Source organism: Dermacentor albipictus, chromosome 1, assembly GCF_038994185.2.
Source record: "Dermacentor albipictus isolate Rhodes 1998 colony chromosome 1, USDA_Dalb.pri_finalv2, whole genome shotgun sequence".
Lineage (NCBI taxonomy): Eukaryota > Metazoa > Arthropoda > Arachnida > Ixodida > Ixodidae > Dermacentor > Dermacentor albipictus.
In genome coordinates this window covers 224,367,851-224,387,030 of record NC_091821.1, presented here as the reverse complement: position 1 = coordinate 224,387,030, position 19,180 = coordinate 224,367,851, and positions in this window count along the sequence as shown.

The window sequence follows — 19,180 nt, the reverse complement described above, 5'->3', positions numbered from 1 at the left end:
TGCTTGAAAAACAATGAAAGCGATTATTAAAAACACCGGGCTATTAAGGGCGCAAGGAAAATTATAGACACAAGGAAGAATATATGGGAGCCTGCGGAGTAATCGCAAACGTAATACGACCTCGGCCAGAGCTCTGTCGCGTCAAGACAGCTGGAAAGAACAGCTTGCTAGCAAGTGCGAACCCATGCGGATACACACTAGCGGCATGGAACGCTTTCACAGTAACTTATACACCTTGCTGTAACCGCGGTGGACTAGACATTGAGAGTTTGGTCATTTTTCAGTTAGTTCATATGAAGCATGCGGCCTCGTAGCTACGTATCCAACGAAACATAGGACCTCTAGTTCGCAGGGCCTCTAAAATAGGTGTATCAAGGATAGAGAGAGAAAGCAAGAGTATAGGAAAGAGCAGGGAAGTGAACCAGAGGAGTATACTGTTTTCTACCCTACACTGGAGCAAGGGAAAGGTGGTGCAGAAAGAGGCAGAAATTCAGCACTACGCACACGCACGGTGACGCACGAGGGCTATGAACAGTCACTCAGGCCGGTGAATTTCGAGAAAAGCATTAGTGCGCGAATACCCTTCTGCGCTAGCGATGGATGTGGCCGTGGTCCCAGTGCTTTTTACCCAGACAAGGGTCGGCAGTTCAGTAGGATCCAAGTTGTCTGGAGAGAGAGGCGCTGGACGTTGCAACGAGGGCTGGTGCGCAACAACTACACCTACAGGAGCCACGCATTGTAATATCAGCCATGCTAACACGGAAGTATTCGTAAGCACCACTCTCAGCCATAAAGTGGTACAGCAATTTGAAGGGCAACATTACGTTGTCTTGAAAGAAAGCCCATATTTCGCTAGGAGGACGAAGTTACTGTGCTCGGTTGCTGATTTTCTTCTGGTGCTGCAGTTTTTCTCTGTTTACTTTCTTTTTGTGCATCAGTAACAGGCAACGACGTTTGTGCTGCACCCTGAAGCCTTCTACTCTGCTGGGAGATCCTCCCCGCGGAGCTTGCCATGGAAGATATGGTCTTGGACGCGTCTGGCGGTCAGCATAGACCGCCCGCGGCTCGGAAGCGGCTCAGTTCGGCAGTAGGGTCCGACGCTACTGATTCCGAGCTTTCTGACTCAAGATTGGAAGATTCGGATGCTTTCATACCTGTCAAGCACCGCCGCCCACGACGGACGTCTCCGGCGTCGTCCTCAAGTGAAGGGACTACCATATACAGCACCATCAAGACTACGACAGTAGCTTTCATTCCCATCGACGCGATGGTAAGCCTGAATGCTATCTCTCGACAAAAACTTAATGATTTCTTCTTCAAACTGGCCCCTGGACTAATCCAAGAGGTTCGCGTGAACCCCTGGAAAAATGTCATTGCCGTTGACACGACTGATGATAAGATGGTGCAAACTCTACTTGGTTTGTCTGAAATCTGTGGGGTCCACACACGTCCCTACATACCACAGGGTACAAATATAGTGGCTGGTGTCGTATCTGATGTGCACTTGGATCTCAAAGACGACGTTTTTAAGACCATGATCGTTTGCACGCCACCATGCAAAATAATTAGCGTTCGAAGGCTGGGCACGTCAAAGTGCATGAAGATACTTTTCGCCTCTGGAAAGCTGCCTAGTCATATAAAGGCTGGACTTGTGCGCTATCCTGTTCGACCTTTCGTACCACGGCCTTTGCAATGCCATAAATGTTTCAAGATTGGTCATGTTCAGGGTTTTTGCACCAGAGATCTGGTCTGTGCCAAATGCGGTGGAAATCACCATGTAGATTCCTGTGAAAGTCAGGCATATCGGTGCCCTAACTGTAATGGTGAACATTTGGCAACGGATAAATGATGTCCCTCATTGAAGAATGAAGTACAGGTACTAAAAAAGAAAGCCATAAAGAAGGCAGCAGGAGATGAGAGCTCCCGTCGCCGTAGTGCTGCCCCAGCGACTGGAAAAGCAGCGCGTTCAAAGAGTGACAAAGAAACAACGCATCAGAAAGCAGGGGGGCGGACCTTCTGCCTCTCAGACACATCGTGGCCAGCGCTTCCATCGAAACCGCCGGAACAAGTATCCACAAAGACTTCGACCACAGTGGAAAGCACTGCAAACACAGTACCTAAACCGGTATCAACCAACGACGATGTGCAACTTGTCAATCTTCTAAAGATGCTTGTCAACGTCATAAGATCTCTAATCGCCGGTCGCCAGACTCCAGCAGCGTCAGCAGCAGAGCAACTTTGGAGGCACTCGTTCCTGTCCTCGATGGCCTTCGCTAGACGTTTTACCGGAAACAATTCTAACAGTTGTCAGCAGCCTCGCCCCTTTGTGCTGCAATGGAATGTCAGGTCGATGCGACCGCGGCACGCTGATTTAGTCCTTCGACTAGTCGCTATGAAGACTCCACCAGACATTGTACACTGTAAACGGAAATCACTCCGACGTGGGAGTATAACGCTTGTCCTCTAGCGACCCCCCGGTTCGGAGTTTATTATGCTCCGTATGATCGGAGTAGAATTTTTACTCCGTGCGAGCGGAATTTTCGCGTGGAATTATGGGAGGTATTTTTTCTATCTTTTCTTTCTTTTTTGCTTTGCAATGGACGGAGTTTTTTTGAGGTGCAACGGGAGTATAAAAAGAGGCATCGCGTCAGTTTGCGCGAGCATCTTTACATACAGAGGCTGCTGGTCAAATTTCGAAATATGCACACGAGACCGCGTCAAATTCGACGAAACAAGTCAATGAAAGCACATATAATATGACATACATAAACATTTCAGAAACGCCCAATGCATGAACTTGAAAGACATCCCACGTACACGCGATACCCAAGAAGCAACGGTGCCAGTATATATAGCCACGATACTGTGTGCCTCTAAACCGCCTAGGGAGCAGCTGTGCTTCTTTCAGAATTACGACTCCCATGCTCGTTCATACGAGATGTGCCTCTCTGATATTAACAGAATACCTTAATCAACACAAAACTGTTAATTCAGAATAGTGAGAGAAAAAAGTTAATGGCGTAAATTTTCACAATTAGCATGCCATTCTGAGTACTGGAGCGACTTCGCACTCTGCCGGCGTTCGCGGCCAAAAAGTAGTGCGTTAGTTACAGTAAGCAAGAAAAATGTAAGTGCGTCTGCTTCAAAGCAAAATTAAATTTTTGCGATATAGTGGTAGCGTAGCAACAAATTATTACGTGCGAGCATGACCCGCAGCAGCCAACATAACACCGAAAAATGCGCAGTCATACATATTATACACCGCACTACTTGCTACGCGTCCAAGCAATATCTCTCGGTTGTGAAAAGGAGCTACATAGCTGATCTGTCGAGTGAATGCTTAAACTCGGAGCGAGCAGGCATGCGTCTAAATCAGTGTCTCGGATAGAGCGTAATGTTAATGCAATATCGGAAGCAATGACGTGACCAAAACCTATATGCGCGATAACAATTCGATGCACATCGCTCAATAAGAAGCTTTATTTACAGTACGCATACTTACGTCCTACCGTTTTTCTTCGGGTGAAAATATCCGTTCGCAGATACATAAAAACAGTTGCTTGCACTCCTATCTTTCTCACTGGCAACACAGCACCGCAACGAACTTGGGGTACGCCATACATGTGCGACTAGCACGGACGTCGTCGCTCGAACAGTGGTTGCTGTTGCCATTGCTACGCGGTCCTTTCAAACATTACACCATGACGTTGTCAGCATGTACCCAAAAGGACATAAAAGTCGCATTTCACGTACTGAACAACACAAGCCAGGGTCACGCAGCACGAAAACACAGTCAGAACCTGAGCCGATATCACGAGCCAGTGAGCAGCTTCGAGGTATACCTAAGCCTTTTTCCGCACTTGAAAACGCTGCTCTTGCATTCATCGTTGTCAGCAAAGTGATCAGAGCAAACGTACTTGAAGCTGAGAAACAGCGAGCTTCAGGCATGCCTATAACACTTTCTGGAAGGAAATACGGGAAACAAATTGACGAAACGCTGTCACGGAACGACACTTCACAAATGTAAACAAACCGTCAGCCATGAGCACTGCCGACTCCGCCGAATGCGTCCGGTCGCTGGCGAGGCGCACAGCCTCATGGGAAGCGCCACGTGACCAAGCTCTTTCGGCGGAGGGGAGTTTTTAAAACTCCCTGTCGGAGTTTCACGGGAGAACAAGATTTTTAAGCGGAGTAAAATCGCGTCATGTCGCCCTAATACTCCCGCAGCCAGCCAGCGGAGTGAAACGAGGGAATGGCGCTGTTTTGCTCCCATACATCGGAGTAAATACTTGAGGAGGGGAGGTTTTAGGGTACATCACCTGTTAAAAACTCCCAGGTGGGTTTATTTTCGTTTACAGTGTAGCGCTTCAGGAAACTATCGTCAGGAAAGACGAATATCGATTGCCAAGCTTCGTGGGTGTCCACAGTAACACTCGATGCGCGGAACCAGCTTGTGGCTCTTTCCAGTGTGTGGAGGCGGCGCATACGCGCAATGCTTCAAAAGCATCAGTGTACGTTCGTGCTGACTTGGACTTCGCGGTTATTGACACAGACGGCATCTGTGACGATGAGTTTGAGTGTGCCGCTGTTACTGTGAGCCTCAGAGGTGTGTGTACGACGGTAGCAAGCATATACCACAGGCCTACACGTTCCTCCGATACGTCGCTACTTGAGTGCTTAGTGTCTCGGTGTGGTGCCTCGTTTGTGTTATGCGGGGACTTTAATGCCCACCATCCACGATGGTGTAGCCGTCCCCAAGACAATCGTGGGGCAGAGATTAACGAGTTCATTATCAAGAATGATCTCCAAATACTGAATGACGGTTCACCTACATTTATTGGTAGAGGAAAGGAGCATTCCACTATAGACCTTGCGATAACAACGAGAGATGTGTGCTTAGCCTGGTCATGTGAACCCGACCCGTGGGGCTCAGATCACCTACCCATTTGGTTAACACCAACACATACTGCGTGTCGCCAGGATGTCGTTTATACAGTTACTAACTGGGACAAGTTCCGACAGCTGATCTCAGAGGCACCATCTCAAGACAGCCTATTTAAACATATGAGTGAGTGCTTACAAAAAGCTACAGTAAAACGAAGACGGAATATCGGCAAACCAAATCCCGATCTCAAGCTTTTGCGGCTCCGCGCATGTCGACGGCGCGCTTATAGACGGGCGCAGCGCTCTAAACGACGCACCGACTGGACTATATACAATCGCCTTGATGCAGCCATACGGCGGCATACAAAACAACTTCGTCGCAAGAGCTGGGAAGCTTTGTGTAGTTCGTTGCATACTCGAAGTGGTTTTGGAAATGTATGGCGCATACTGAAGGTTCTCCGCACTCCTGAAATCTGCAAGAATCCTACGGCTACATTGAGCATAGCGACTGGCCAGTCACCAAAAGTAATAGCAGAGGCATTTGCAGACCTATTCGTCTCTCATGCATCCAGTGACATCACAATTAGCGACCTTCCTTGTTTGACAAAGCACAGCACCGTAACCGCTTCCTACGGTCCAGCTTGCCAGATGGACGAGGCAGATTTCACTCTTGAGGAGCTGCGACACGCGCTGAGCCTCTCCAAACGCCGCACTGCTCCAGGCGCAGATGGTGTGACGTATCAAGCATTGCGGAACGTTGATAAGAGTTTCCATGACCGTATATTGGACGAGTATAACGAAGTATGGAGAAACGGTGTAATCCCTGCTGAGTGGAAATCGTCCGTGGTAATACCAATTTTAAAGCCCGGGCGTCCGGCAAGGCACCTGAAGTCCTACCGACCAATATCCCTAACTTCAAACATCGTCAAGTTAATGGAGCGAATGGTCTTGTTTCGTTTAGATGTCAGGCTAGAAGAGCTGAATTTTTTCCCTGATGTCATGAGTTGCTTTCGTCGCCGTCGTTCGGCTCTGGACAGCATATCAGACCTCGTCTCAGCACTCGAATTTGCTAAAGAAAACAAGCATTCCGCCTACATGCTCTTCCTGGACATACAGCAAGCTTTCGATTCAGTTCCGCACAAGGCGATTATTTTCGCTCTTGCAACCGCGGGAATTTCGGGTCGTCTGCTCCAGTTTGTGCGTAATTTTCTGTCGGAGCGCCGGATGAAAGTGCGTGTCGGAGGAGTAACTAGTGAATACCGAAATGTGACGTGTGGTGTTCCACAGGGCAGCGTATTATCACCGCTTTTGTTTAACGCGGCACTCGCCGCGCTTCCAAGTCGTTTGCCTCGATACACTGACTTCCCTGTGAGCATAGCTGTCTACGCAGATGACATTGCTCTGTGGATAAGCGGCCCTTCGCACCTTGGTCCGCGACTTCGTGCAAGCTTGCAAAGAGCTCTCAACGCTACTTCGGAGTACTTGGGTGAAGTCGGCCTGCTCATATCACCTGCTAAGTCGGCTGCAATAGCATATCACCCTAAACAACGCGCTCGTCGAACAATGAGCCGACTGTATCTTGACGAAAAGCCTATAAACTGGGTGCGACAACACCGTTATTTGGGCTTAATTGTGGATGATCGCATCTCTTGGCGTCCTGCCGTTAAATCTGTACGACGCAAATCGCACTCCCTTCTTAAGTATGTGGCCGCCTTAACTGCTCGAGGTGCTGGTTGCGACCAAACAACGGCTCTTCAGGTGTACCAGTCGTCTGTACTTTCAGGCATGCTGTACGCATTACCAATTTTGAACATACCACGTAGTTTGATGGCCCAACTGGAGCGAGATCATCGCGTTGCCCTTCGACTAATGCTTGGATTACCTCGTGAGGCGCAATCTATTGCATTACTTACTGAAGCGCATCAGTTACCCCTGAGGCTGCAAGCAGATCAGAGAGCTCTGTATCACATTGAGCGTCTGCACCACGCATCGAATGGTCAATCGCTCCTTGATCGTCTGATTCACCGCCCATTATCTCGCATGGGAAAAATGGCGGCATTATTTATGGATATCACTACCATTTCTGAACATGCTGCTTCAGATACGTCTCCGCCTCCAAAAGGTATCACGAAACACGTATTCCCCATTTTCCTCACAATCCCTGACATGCACAAAAAGTCTGATATGGCTGTTTCGGCAATATTTCAATTGGCTCAGTCTCACTTGTTCGAAAAGTTTCCAGATTATCTTCAAGTTTTCACGGATGCATCTGTACACAACGACGGTCAAGGCGCCTCTGCAGCTTTTTACTGCCCTTCAACAGAAGTACGACGTATCTTTCAAATACCTCATCCAACTTCGTCAACAACTGCGGAACTAGCAGCGATTAATGTTGCACTGAAATACGTGCAAGAGGAGTTAATTACGTCGAAGGTTGTCATCTTTACGGACTCCCGTGCTGCCCTTAGCAGGTTACAACGCAGTGAGCTTTATTGTCCACTTGTGCGCAGCATTAATGACTCTGCGAGCAAAATTACATCACGTGGGGTATGTCTCGTTGCTCAATGGATACCTTCACACGTAGGAATCGCCGGCAATGAAGAGGCTGATCGGCTCGCTTCAAGTTGCGTTCATAACAACTGTGACTGCCCAGAAATTACGTGCAAGCTTGATGACGCTCGTCTGTTGATTCGTCGCCACCTACTCAAGCAGCATCCAGATCAGCGCGTCGCAAATGGAACGTTCCCGCCCCGTGTTCGTGGTCGAGGCTTGCCTCGTCGCGCTAGAGCACAACTGCTCAAACTGAGGGTTGGTTGCGTGAACGTGCACGAACGTTTATACAGACAAGGGCGTGCGGAAAGTCCATTGTGCACGTCTTGTGGCTCTTACGAGACACTTCAGCACCTTATACTTGAGTGTCCTGCTTTCAGTGCGCAGCGCATGTCACTAGTGAGAAACTATCATCTCCTTGGCCTGCGGTGTGCGACACTCGGGGAATGTTTATACCCCAGTGGCTGTGCATCTAAACGTGATCAGGCCCATCGCGCCCTACTAACCTTTATAGACCTAACTAACTTAGGTTCACGTTTGTAGCATGAACATTCGACATTCAGTTGTAGCGTGACCTTTCGTGACCGGCCCTACTGTGTGTGATCAGTACTGTACCCTAACGCTTCTTCCTTCGAAGATGGGAGGTGGCGGGTTCAAACACCTTGTAGTGTATATTGTGAACCGGTGATTCCGTGCAGGTGATTACGTGAAACAGTGATTACGTGCAGCTTCACTTGGCGTCTCATCGTGGAGAACACAATCAGCCGCATAGCGAACTAGCCATGGACGTGGTTGATAATTGTGGAGGCTGTTCGACGCCGCGTCACTTTAATTCCGGCTGCAGAGTTCTACTTTAGTCTTTAGATTTGTCCTGTTGCAGTGTTCTACTTTGGTCTTTAGATTTGTCCTGTTGCTCTCCTTTCCTTTTTCCTTTTTCCTCCCCTCCTTCCTATCTTCCATTTCTGTGTTGCTGTCGCCTCCCTTCAGAAGAGTAGGCAGGCGTTGTGCCCCTTCCGGTGGCAGTTGCCAGCCTGCTCCTCCCTATCCCTTTCCTGTTACCTGTGTATATGTGTATATGTGTGCAAAACAAATAATAACAATAATATTTCGCTAGGAAAAAAAATGGGGCGCCCGCAACACTTCTGGGGGCTACTGCGAAAGCGCTAAAGGGAACACATTGGGGGACTACATGGGGAACTACACTGGGAAACAATTATTATTCACTTTTGTTTCCTAATGCAGTTTCCCAATGTAGTCTCCCATGTAGTCCCCTAATGTGTTCCCTTTAGTGCTTTCGCAGTAGCCCCCGGAAGTGTTGCGGGCGCCCCATTTTTTTTTAATGGAAACACAGACATTTAGAATCATCACAATCTCTTCTTTATTTAGTCCATTGACAAAGGAGGTGATGGTCAATCAACTTTTGCGTCGTCTTATATACAAGTGGCGAGCCCTCTCCCGTGACGTCATGAACCACTAGGCGCGCCGCGCGAACTGGGCACTCCTTTGTCTCGCCGGTAACACCTGCTGGTGTAGAGTAGCGGTAACGCCTCCGGCTCTAACTGCAAAGCTTTCTCGGAGTGGTCTTCGCTCGAATCCGCCTACGGGCGAACGCATTCCGAGTTTTCTTTCCAGATCTCTTAGTTTATTATACCTGGACATGTCTACATAACCACCTTCCATACCCATTATGACCTTTTTCTATACTCTACATCGGTTTCATACATACTATACTTACATTTTAGCGTTGCTACCATTAAATGGACCACCACCACCACCAACAGACAGCGGCAAAACGCCCAATGACACTAGCGCGCCACAAAGACATGTAACTAGCGATATAATATAGCTTGATATCCTACTCTGAAGACACAAAAATCGCGGGGCACTATTAAGCAAACGTTTCATTCCCCGCCGTGTGGACATATGTATACCTGTGATGCTGTGCAACTTGCGTCTAGCGCACGCTGTGCACTTTACACAGCAGAGTACAGCTGTATTGCAACACAGCGCGGACGTTGTTTCGTCTTCCTGTGGTCCTGTAGCTAGGGTATTTCTGTTTTTTTTGTTTGTTTGTTTGTTTGTTTGTTTGTTTTTCGGACTGTTGCTCAACCAAGTAGCCCACGTTCTCGCTGTTGTTAGAATTCAGCTTCACGGAGACAGTTTTAAAGAATCTGACAGCGTCGGGCGATAAGCAGGCTTCTCTGCACGTTACTAAAACCTTTCTGGCAGTGCGCAATGGGATGGTGGAAGAGACAACATAGAGACGAAAAAAAAAATGGCAAGAAATGTCTCGGAGTCTGTGAGCGCACTCAAGTCGGACTTTAGTTAGAAGTATGTAGATGCACTTATTTCACACGAAATTTCGTCCCTTAGCCCTCCTCCTCTAGAATCGACCGGATGTCGGGAAACCAGCTCATTGATGAAGAAGCTGAACTGTTATAGTTTCTGTTCTTGGTGCTCACTGCATGCATTGTTAATATCCGATAAAACAAGTCCTAATCTAAAGTTAGTTCAGGAAGCCCAAGTATGCCCGATTTACATGCTGTCGTACTGTTTGGCTGCTGTGAAGCATCGCTTGGAATACTTACTGCCATGGCTCCTGCCAAGCGGGTTAGAAGCGGTCTGTATTGTAGACGAATAGCAGATCAGCCTTCTTGTCCTTGAAACTCGCATTCCGGTACAGTTAGACGTTCGAGTTGAGAATTGTTAAGCCCCTATGCATGAGGGTTTTTCCCGCTGTCTGTCAATGCGATGACTAACGGTGCCTCATTTCGACGATAACCTCGTTTGGGTGCCAAGCCAGTCGAACTGCGCCACAATAGCGAGTCCCTACCCCTGAATAATTTTAGCATCTTGTGTGGCAATCCAATGAAAGAGGGCACTCGTGAATCATGGCACTTCCGCAGCAGTACCGCGCGGAAAGACCTAACATATTCGAAGGTAGGGGTTACTTGCAGACGTGTGACGCTGCGAAACCGTGCGAGCACACGTGGTCGACCACGACGCGCTGGCATCGGGCGCACGCAACTAAACATATAAACTCGCCTGTCGCTTCGGTAGTCTATCAGATAAATAGATTAGCATCATTATTAAATAAATAATTATAAATAGTTAATCAATTAGTCAATTATTAAAAAGCTTTCGCTTGCACAGACTTGGGTGCTTGGTGTTCTAGTGACATTTTGCTCATTTCACGCAACAAAGCTTTGTGACCGAACACTTCTACCTTCTCAGCAAAGATACCGTGAAAACCCAAGACCCCTCCTCTTCTGTGCTTTAAACCTCTCTCTCTCTCTGAGCTTCAATTTAAAACCTGCGTTTTTCTTGGAAATTGACTGAAACTGTCACTGTATGTCTGCAGGATAACGTCGTGTCACGATGGAGTTAATTTCTTTCCACTGTCCTGTTAATCTCCACCTAAGCACAGCCTGTATTCCTCTCACTTATTCTCCCACGTTCATCCGCCTTAGCTAATGTGGCGTAATTGCCGTGTTGACTGCACTGAATAAGAGGGAGATAGATACATCCTTTAATGATATGCTGGAGATGTATCATGTTGTATCCTCGTTGACAGAATTACATGCTGCTCTACGTACTGGATGATGATTATGAGGCTTTATGTTTTCATTGCCTTGCTTATTGAGATACTTAATGCAGCTCCAATTGCTTGTCTGCCTTTAATCTTCGAACAGTATTCACGATCGCGTCGAAAGCTGTGACATTGTGTATTACCGATGTCCTATTTTTTGTACAAAATCATTCACGGAAATATTGTGTGTTCGGATCTACTGGCTCGTGTTTCACTGCGGGTTCCGCAGAAGACTGCCACGTTCCTGCCTCTTTCAGCAGACACTCGCCCCTTCACAGAATGCAAAGTCTGCATCTCATTTTCTCCATATTGATATTCTTCAAAACGTGTTTTCTTCTTTCTGTCCTCAGCTTCGCACTTTCTCACCATCCTTTTTTCTTGCTGCACTCCTCTCCTGTCTTTTTTTTCCTTTCCTCCTTTCATATATGTACTCCGTCTTTCAATTTTGTGTTATTGCTGAATTGATGCTTCTTGTGTAGCTGTTTATCTAGTTCTTTCTTATTTTTGTTTTCTTCTAATTGTTCTATACCATAACTTTTGGTGGTAGTAGTTTTACATTTCTACCTTTATTTATTAATTTTTTTGTTTCTCTTTGCACCAGCATTCCGACCTCAGTGTTGTTCCTGGTCCCGTTAAATAAGTTATTAATCACCTAATTAATTAATTCATTAATTATTTCACTGACGCTATTATTATTACTTAGCGGGTTGTGTCGCAACGCCATGCCAGTTTGCTCCCAGCTGAGGAGCCTTCCCCTTCGCCAACCAATTTGCCGCTGTTTTTTTCGCACACACAGTGTCTAATCCAACGTGTTGAACAGGCGCTTTCCCCATTCGTTTTCTCATTTACACTAACGTTACGAAATTTTCTGAGTGCCGTAATCATCATTTTGCATAAATACGCAGTAGTTACGAAAAACCGCTGCCATATCCGGTGGCATTTTGCAGTGGAAATCTGTACTTCACTAAATGAAGTCGTTTTGGCACGTAAAAGCGACTTAAAGAATTCGATCCAGCTCAGTAAACTAAATAGACCTGAACGCTTTGCTTTTTTTTAATGTGCTGTCAATCCCAAGGGGATCATAGCAGGTGGGCATATATTGCGGGTAAATAGTATTGAGAATAACACCAATTGCCATACTATTCCAAATACAGTTACAATATTATTACAATGAAAGTACAATGAATGAAAGTTACATCTGTGCGTAATATAGACATACAGGTACATGAAAAAAAATCTAACAATATATTCAGCGGACCAAGCTCATCAGGTAAGAAGAACTAACATAAGAAAATGCTGGAAGATAACAAAAAATGCATACTATGGCACTTCAAATTTGGGAAGGTACGAAAAAACAAACGAATATGGCCAAGCACATTCCACAAATCAATCAGCTTTAAAGATAACAATCTCATCAGTTTAATATTTCGCTTTCAATGGCAGGTAAAAACTGAGTAAGTGACGCAGTTTCATTAATATGCATAGGAAGGTTATTTCATTTTCTTATAGTTAATGGGAAAAAATGAACTTTTCAAACAATCGGTACGGAAAGGGTATCCAGCAAGCATTTGAGAATGCCTGTCTGCTTGGGCGCGTTTCTAAGTTGGAGATGTAGTTTTTAAGGCGTTATTGTAAAAAGCCGTAATTTACTTCTGAGGCTAAGTTATTCCAATCGGCAAGCCTTTCTCTCCAGACATTCTTCTTTTCACCTATGTAACTTTTCGTTCAGATGCTTGCTGATGTATCTTGTCGTACACATGTATGCATATTGTGTGCTATGTTATCGCAATTAGTCTGTGTGTTAGGCGTCTTCTTTACACTTGACAAACTTTACAAAAGTTATCTCATTCCATTACTAGCCATTATATATGCCTCAATTCTTTTCTTTCTGTTCTTTTTACTTTCTGCTTTTCTTTCTTTCTTTTCTTTTTTCAGTATGTGAAAACCACCAGGGGGACCTCCTAACGAAAACAATGATTATTAATTTTTTTGTTCGTTTGCATTAGGAGATTTTCTCGGCAATATTCTAAACCTAGCTACTCCAAGATTAATAAGCACGCTGCATTCAGTCCAAATGTGATTAGCTTTAGCGTTTCGCGCACATGACCGAAAAGAAAGAAAATTTGCTCACAATATTTACTTCGCTCCAGTTCAGAGAGTATACGTCGAACCTCAGTATCCTCTGAATCACTAAGCGCATTTTCCATCGACGGCACTGCGATGAAGCGTCGGCGAAGCTCTCCCACTCCGCACCACGATACAGGCCAGGCAGGCGAAGCCTGTAAACGCGTGGCCTCCCCGTTGTGTGCCGCCGGGTTAAGCCACCATCACCACTTTCGACGAAAGGTGGCCCGTATATACGCACACCTTCGCGACGGGCGCCCCACCGCCTGCAGCGGCGTTGCTCGCGATAAATTACGGCCTGCCAGGTTCCCTCCCCGACGGAGTCCAGACCGCGTGCTGGTGGTGTGAAGCGTCTGTCTTCACAGGAGACGACGCGACCCGCGGGCCTCGTACTGGCCAGCCTCACCAGAGAGGGATGCGCCCGTTCCTGGACCGCCACTGCGTCCCCCCCCCCCCTCCCACTGACGGCAGCCTAACTAGGCAGCTCGACGAGAATTAAAGCGCCGCTCTCTCCTCAGGGTGCCCTGCCGCGGGGCGTGGGAGGCGCGAAAAAAGAAAAGAAAGGCAAGTAAAGCGCGGCTCGCGGCGGCGAAAACGTCAGCTTCGCGATCCCGGCCGGCCTGGCAACAAGGACCGCACGTCTCAATGCCGCTGGGGCCCGGATCTTGTCGGCCTGCCAAGCGAGCCCCCGCCTGATTGCTGCTGGCTCTCTCTCCTCCGCGGAGGGGAGTGCCGCGGCGTCCACCGTCGTGGCGGCGGCAGCTCAGCGCCTGCCAGCACGGTTGATGGACGCCGGCGCTTGATTCGCAGTGGCGCCGCGACCCGCGGCGGGCTTGCCGGCCGATGCGCGCGGCGATAGCGTCATCCCAGGCACGCGCGCTCGGCGCCCGCTGCTACCGTGCGAGACGGATGATGCCCGCTCAGGTGGCGGCGACAAGCGGACGAGGCGCCTCCTCGTTTTGAGTTGGTCCAACTCGCTCGCGACACGGCGCTTGGGATACGGCGGCTGCGTTTCGCGCCGTCTATTCGCGCCTCCGTCCCCGGTGGGGACGCGAGGCACCCATTGTGTTCCCGACGGGCGCTTCAGGCCGGGAGAATTCCTGATCTACCGCGTCGATGCAGGGAAACATGCACAGAAGCGTTCTAGAGGAAGATAATCGTTTTTTTTCGTCTGCTGGGCTTCGGCGCACCACATACATACATACATACATACATACATACATACATACATACATACATACATACATACATACATACATACATACATACATACATACATACATACATACATACATACCAGGCACGTACCCAGGGGGGGGGGCCCGGGCCCCCCCGGGCCCCCCCCGAAATCATGTGGCATACACCCCCCCCCCCCTCCCCACCCACGCCACCACTCCTCACACATTCCTGAAGCGCCGCCAGATCAATGTTGAGACTTGGCAGCTGTTCATCGGTCAGCATTATGCTGCCTTTTTCACTCCTTTTAGGTGGCGGTAGTTATCGGCATCTCTTGTAATGTGAAGGAAAGTTTTCTCATAGATTCCGCACCCACGCGATTAACTCGAGATGCGTTCAGTTGTCACCATCTATTCAACCATCACGCGCATAGCCGTTACTTTTGTTAGTTCAACCTTCTTTGTTTAGGCTGATCCTGGGACCAGGAGAGGGATGCGACTGTTACTCAGCTGGCCTGTACTCTCATGGAACGAGTTGCTGCTGGAGAAAACGCCAAGTGCGTTTAACTTTTGCCTTTGCTTCATTATTTCCTTGAATTACGGCTCGCCGCGGCGCTGGCAGATGCCCGGAACCATATACACGTGATATGGGTTAGATAAGGTGGGAAATAAAATAATGTGAAAGAGCGTCCATCATGAAACCCTGCAATAACCCTCAAAACCATAAGAAAGATGACTGTCGCCCGTTACCTTGTCTGTTTTTCCCTAATTGTATAGCACTTTTCGTGCAAAATTGGCAACTGGAAACAAAAATCGCAAGGAGTTGAGAAATTAAGCGATCTACTAAGGGAGAGAGCCAAGGCAACAACTAAACTGCAAGAAAAAGCGATTAATAAAAAAGTTAACCGTTGTTTATGAGAATATTTATGGATCAACATCTTTTTATTTAAAAAGTAAGTAGAGAAAACGCGGCCGGAAGTGGAGAGCAATTACTTGTTTTGAATGACGCTTCTACAGTTATCGGTCGAACCGCCTCACGTAGCCACTTCTCTGCTGTGCTTATGTGGGTGTTTTTCTAACCTTTCGCGGTGAGCGCAGTACGTCCAGAATTGCAGAGTCCTGCGCTCTACGCAGTTGTATGGGACTGGCGGCCGCACAGCGTTACGCAATTCGCGGAACTGTCAAAACTGATCCACAAGGCGAAAATAACTGATATTCGAAACTATAACATGAGAAAGACTGAAGAAGCCGTAAAAAAATGAACGCAGCTTGACATCAGTAAATAGGAAGCCTGGCATAGGACAAACCATGATGTATTCACTAAAATATAAGAAGGATAATATCATAAGCAATCTCGAAGATATAGTAAAAGCAGCGGAAAAATTCTAAGCTGACCTGTATACAGTACCCGGAGGAGTCACGATACCTTACTTAGAAACAGTAATGAACAGGATACAGAAACTCTCCTATAACTAGCGATGAGGTCAGAAGGGCCCTGCAAGACATGAAACGATGAAGAGCAGGAGGACAAGGTGGAATAACAGTCAGTGGCGTAGCTAGGTCGTCTGGCACCCGGGGCCCGTAAGTCTTCTGTCACCTCCCCCCCCACCTCCCCCGGGGTGTAGCCGGCAGTAAGAGGGGTGTCTTCAGACGTATATGACACCCGCCCCCCTCACCCCCCCCCCCATTGGCCCCTTGCACCCGGGGCCCACGGCCCCCCTGTCCCCCCTGTTGCTACGCCACTGATAACAGTCGATTTAATCAAAGATGGAGGAGACATAATGCTTGGAAAACTGGCGGCTCTTTATACGAAGTGTCTATCGACTGCAAGGGTCCCAGAAAACTGGAAGAATGCAGACATTATACTAATTCACAAAAAAGGAGACGTCAAAGAATTGAAAAATTATAGTGCTAGGAGATTTATTAGCAACGGGCGCGAACGGGTAGCTGTCACAAGCGTTCGGCGAAAGACAGCAACCACGAGCTCATGCCGGTAGCGATGGTGCTGTGGCGCAGGCGGCTACTCTTCTTCGTTACAATCGCCCTCCGCAGAAAAAGGCGCCATCCTGGCGGCTTAAGGCGAAGAGACTACTATTGGGTCGTAGTACGGCTTAAGGCGAGAGACGTGGACAAGTTCGCGGCCGCGATGGCGTAGGTCCGTCGATGGCGTGAGGGGCTCTACGATGTAATTGACGGAGGACGTTTGCTGGAGAACGCGGTAGGGTCCTAGGTACTTTGCGACAAGTTTTGAGGAGAGGCCGGGTGTAGTAGCGGGTACCCGAAGCCATACGAGAGAGCCAGGCAAAAAAGTTGGTGCAGAACGGCCGGCAGGTTGACGGGATTGCTGCTGCCACTGGTCCTCGGTGGAAAAAGAGCGGGCAAGCTGGTGGCATTCCTCAACATGACGAGCAGCTTCAGATAGCGGAGTACTTTCGGACGCGTCAGGTGTATATGACAGAATAGTATCGAGAGTAGTAGAAGGTTCTCGTCCGTATAGGAGAAAGTAAGGGGAAAAACCAGTAGTTGCTTGGGTCGCAGTATTGTACGCATACGTCACGAAAGGGAGAACTTGGTCCCAGTTTGAATGATTAGAGGCGACGTACATGGAGAGCATATCGCCAAGAGTACGGTTGAAGCGCTCGGTCATGCCGTTAGTTTGCGGATGGTACGCTGTACTGGTGCGGTGAACGATTCGGCATTCGTCGAGTAGTGCCTTCAAAGCATCGGAAAGAAAGGCGCGGCCTCTATCGCTCAGAAGTTCGCGAGGGGCACCGTGGCGAAGAACGAAATGGCGTAACAGAAACGAGGCAACGTCGCGGGCGGTGGCAGTCGGCAGAGCAGCTGTTTCAGCATAGCGGGTTAAGTGATCCACTGCAACAATAATCCAGCGGTTGCCTGCTGGTGTGGAGGGTAGCGGTCCGTAGATGTCTATGCCAACACGATCAAAAGGCCGACGAGGGCAGGGAAGGGGTTGTGACGGGTAGACTTGTCCGGGAGGTAATTTTCGGCGTTGGCACGGAGCGCAGGAGCGAATGAACTTTCTGACGTAGTTATACATGCCTCGCCAATAAAATCGGATGCGTAGTCGAGCATAGGTCTTGAAGAGGCCGGCATGTGCGCACTGAGGGTCTGCGTGGAAAGCGTCGCAGATAAGGTCACGGAGATGGCGGGGTATCACGAGAAGCCACTTGCGACCGTCAGAGAGGTAATTACGACGATAAAGAAGGCCGTCGCGAATGCAGAAGTGGGTAGCCTGGCGGCGAAGAGCGCGCGATGGTGATGAGGTGGATGGATCAGAAAGGATGCTGATGAGAGCACTGATCCAGGGATCCTTGCGCTGCTCCGACGGCATGTTGCGCAGTGCATGAGATGGAACTGTGGGCTCAAGGGCGGATAGGCAAGCGCAGTCAGCGGAAACCGGTGAGCGAGAAAGGGCGTCAGCGTCCGTGTGTTTGCGGCCGGAACGGTAGAGGACGCGGATGTCGTACTCCTGTAGCTTAAGGGCCCAGCGAGCAAGTCGGCCAGATGGGTCCTTAAGGGTAGACAGCCAACAAAGGGCGTGATGGTCAGTGATGACATCGAAAGGGTGACCATACAAATAAGGACGGAATTTTCCAAGGGCCCAAATAATGGCTAAACACTCTTTCTCTGTAACAGAGTAATTAGCCTCGGCCTTTGTCAGAGTTCGGCTCGCGTAGGCAACGACATATTCATCAAAGCCCGCTTTTCGTTGTGCGAGTACGGCGCCAAGTCCGATGCCGCTGGCATCGGTGTGGACCTCTGTGGGCGCTGCAGGATCGAAGTGGCGGAGGATAGGTGGCGAGGTTAGCAGGCGGCGTAATTTCGTGAAGGCGTCATCACAGGCGGGCGACCAAGCGGAAAGTTCTTTGTCGCCACTTAGAAGGGCTGTCAGGGGTGCACTTATGGAAGCGAAATTTCGAATGAAACGTCGGAAGTATGAGCATAAACCAAGAAAACTTTGAAGCTCTTTTAACTTCTTTGGTTGCGGAAAGTCGGTGACAGCGCGGAGCTTGGCTGGATCCGGAAGGACGCCGTCTCGTGATACAACATGGCCAAGAATAGGGAGCTTTCGGGCACCAAAACGACATTTTTTTAAGTTAAGTTGAAGTCCCGCGACAGTAAGGCATTTGAGAACTTGCTCGAGACGGCTGAGATGGGTTCGGAAATCAGCGGAAAAGACAACTACGTCATCCAGGTAGCATAAACATGTGTTCCATTTGAGGCCGCGTAAAATATTATCCATCATTCTCTCAAAAGTGGCGGGAGCATTGCACAGGCCGAAAGGCATTACGATGAATTCGTACAATCCGTCAGGTGTCACAAATGCTGTTTTAGGTCGATCAGATGGTGCCAAGGGGACTTGCCAGTATCCGGAACGTAAATCCAGCGAAGAAAAGAATTCAGCTCCCTGCAAACAGTCGAGGGCGTCGTCGATGCGCGGTAACGGGTAAACGTCCTTGCGCGTTATCTTGTTCAGACGTCGGTAGTCGACGCAGAATCGAATAGAGCCATCCTTTTTCTTAACGAGGACGACCGGTGATGCCCAGGGACTGTTGGAAGGCTGCACAACGCCACGCTTGAGCATGTCAGCAACCTGGTGGTCAATGACACGGCGCTCAGAGGCGGAAACTCGGTAAGGGCGCTGCCGTAAAGGTGCGTGACTGCCGGTATCTATTTGGTGAAAAACGGTGGATGTGCGGCCCAAACCGGAAGCATGGCTGTCGAAAGAAGCGCGGAACCTCTGCAGGAGAGCAATAAGCTGGCTTCGTTCTGAAGATGACGTGCCATCGTCGATGGAGCAGTGGAAAGCGTCGAGGAGTGACTGATCAACCGCAGA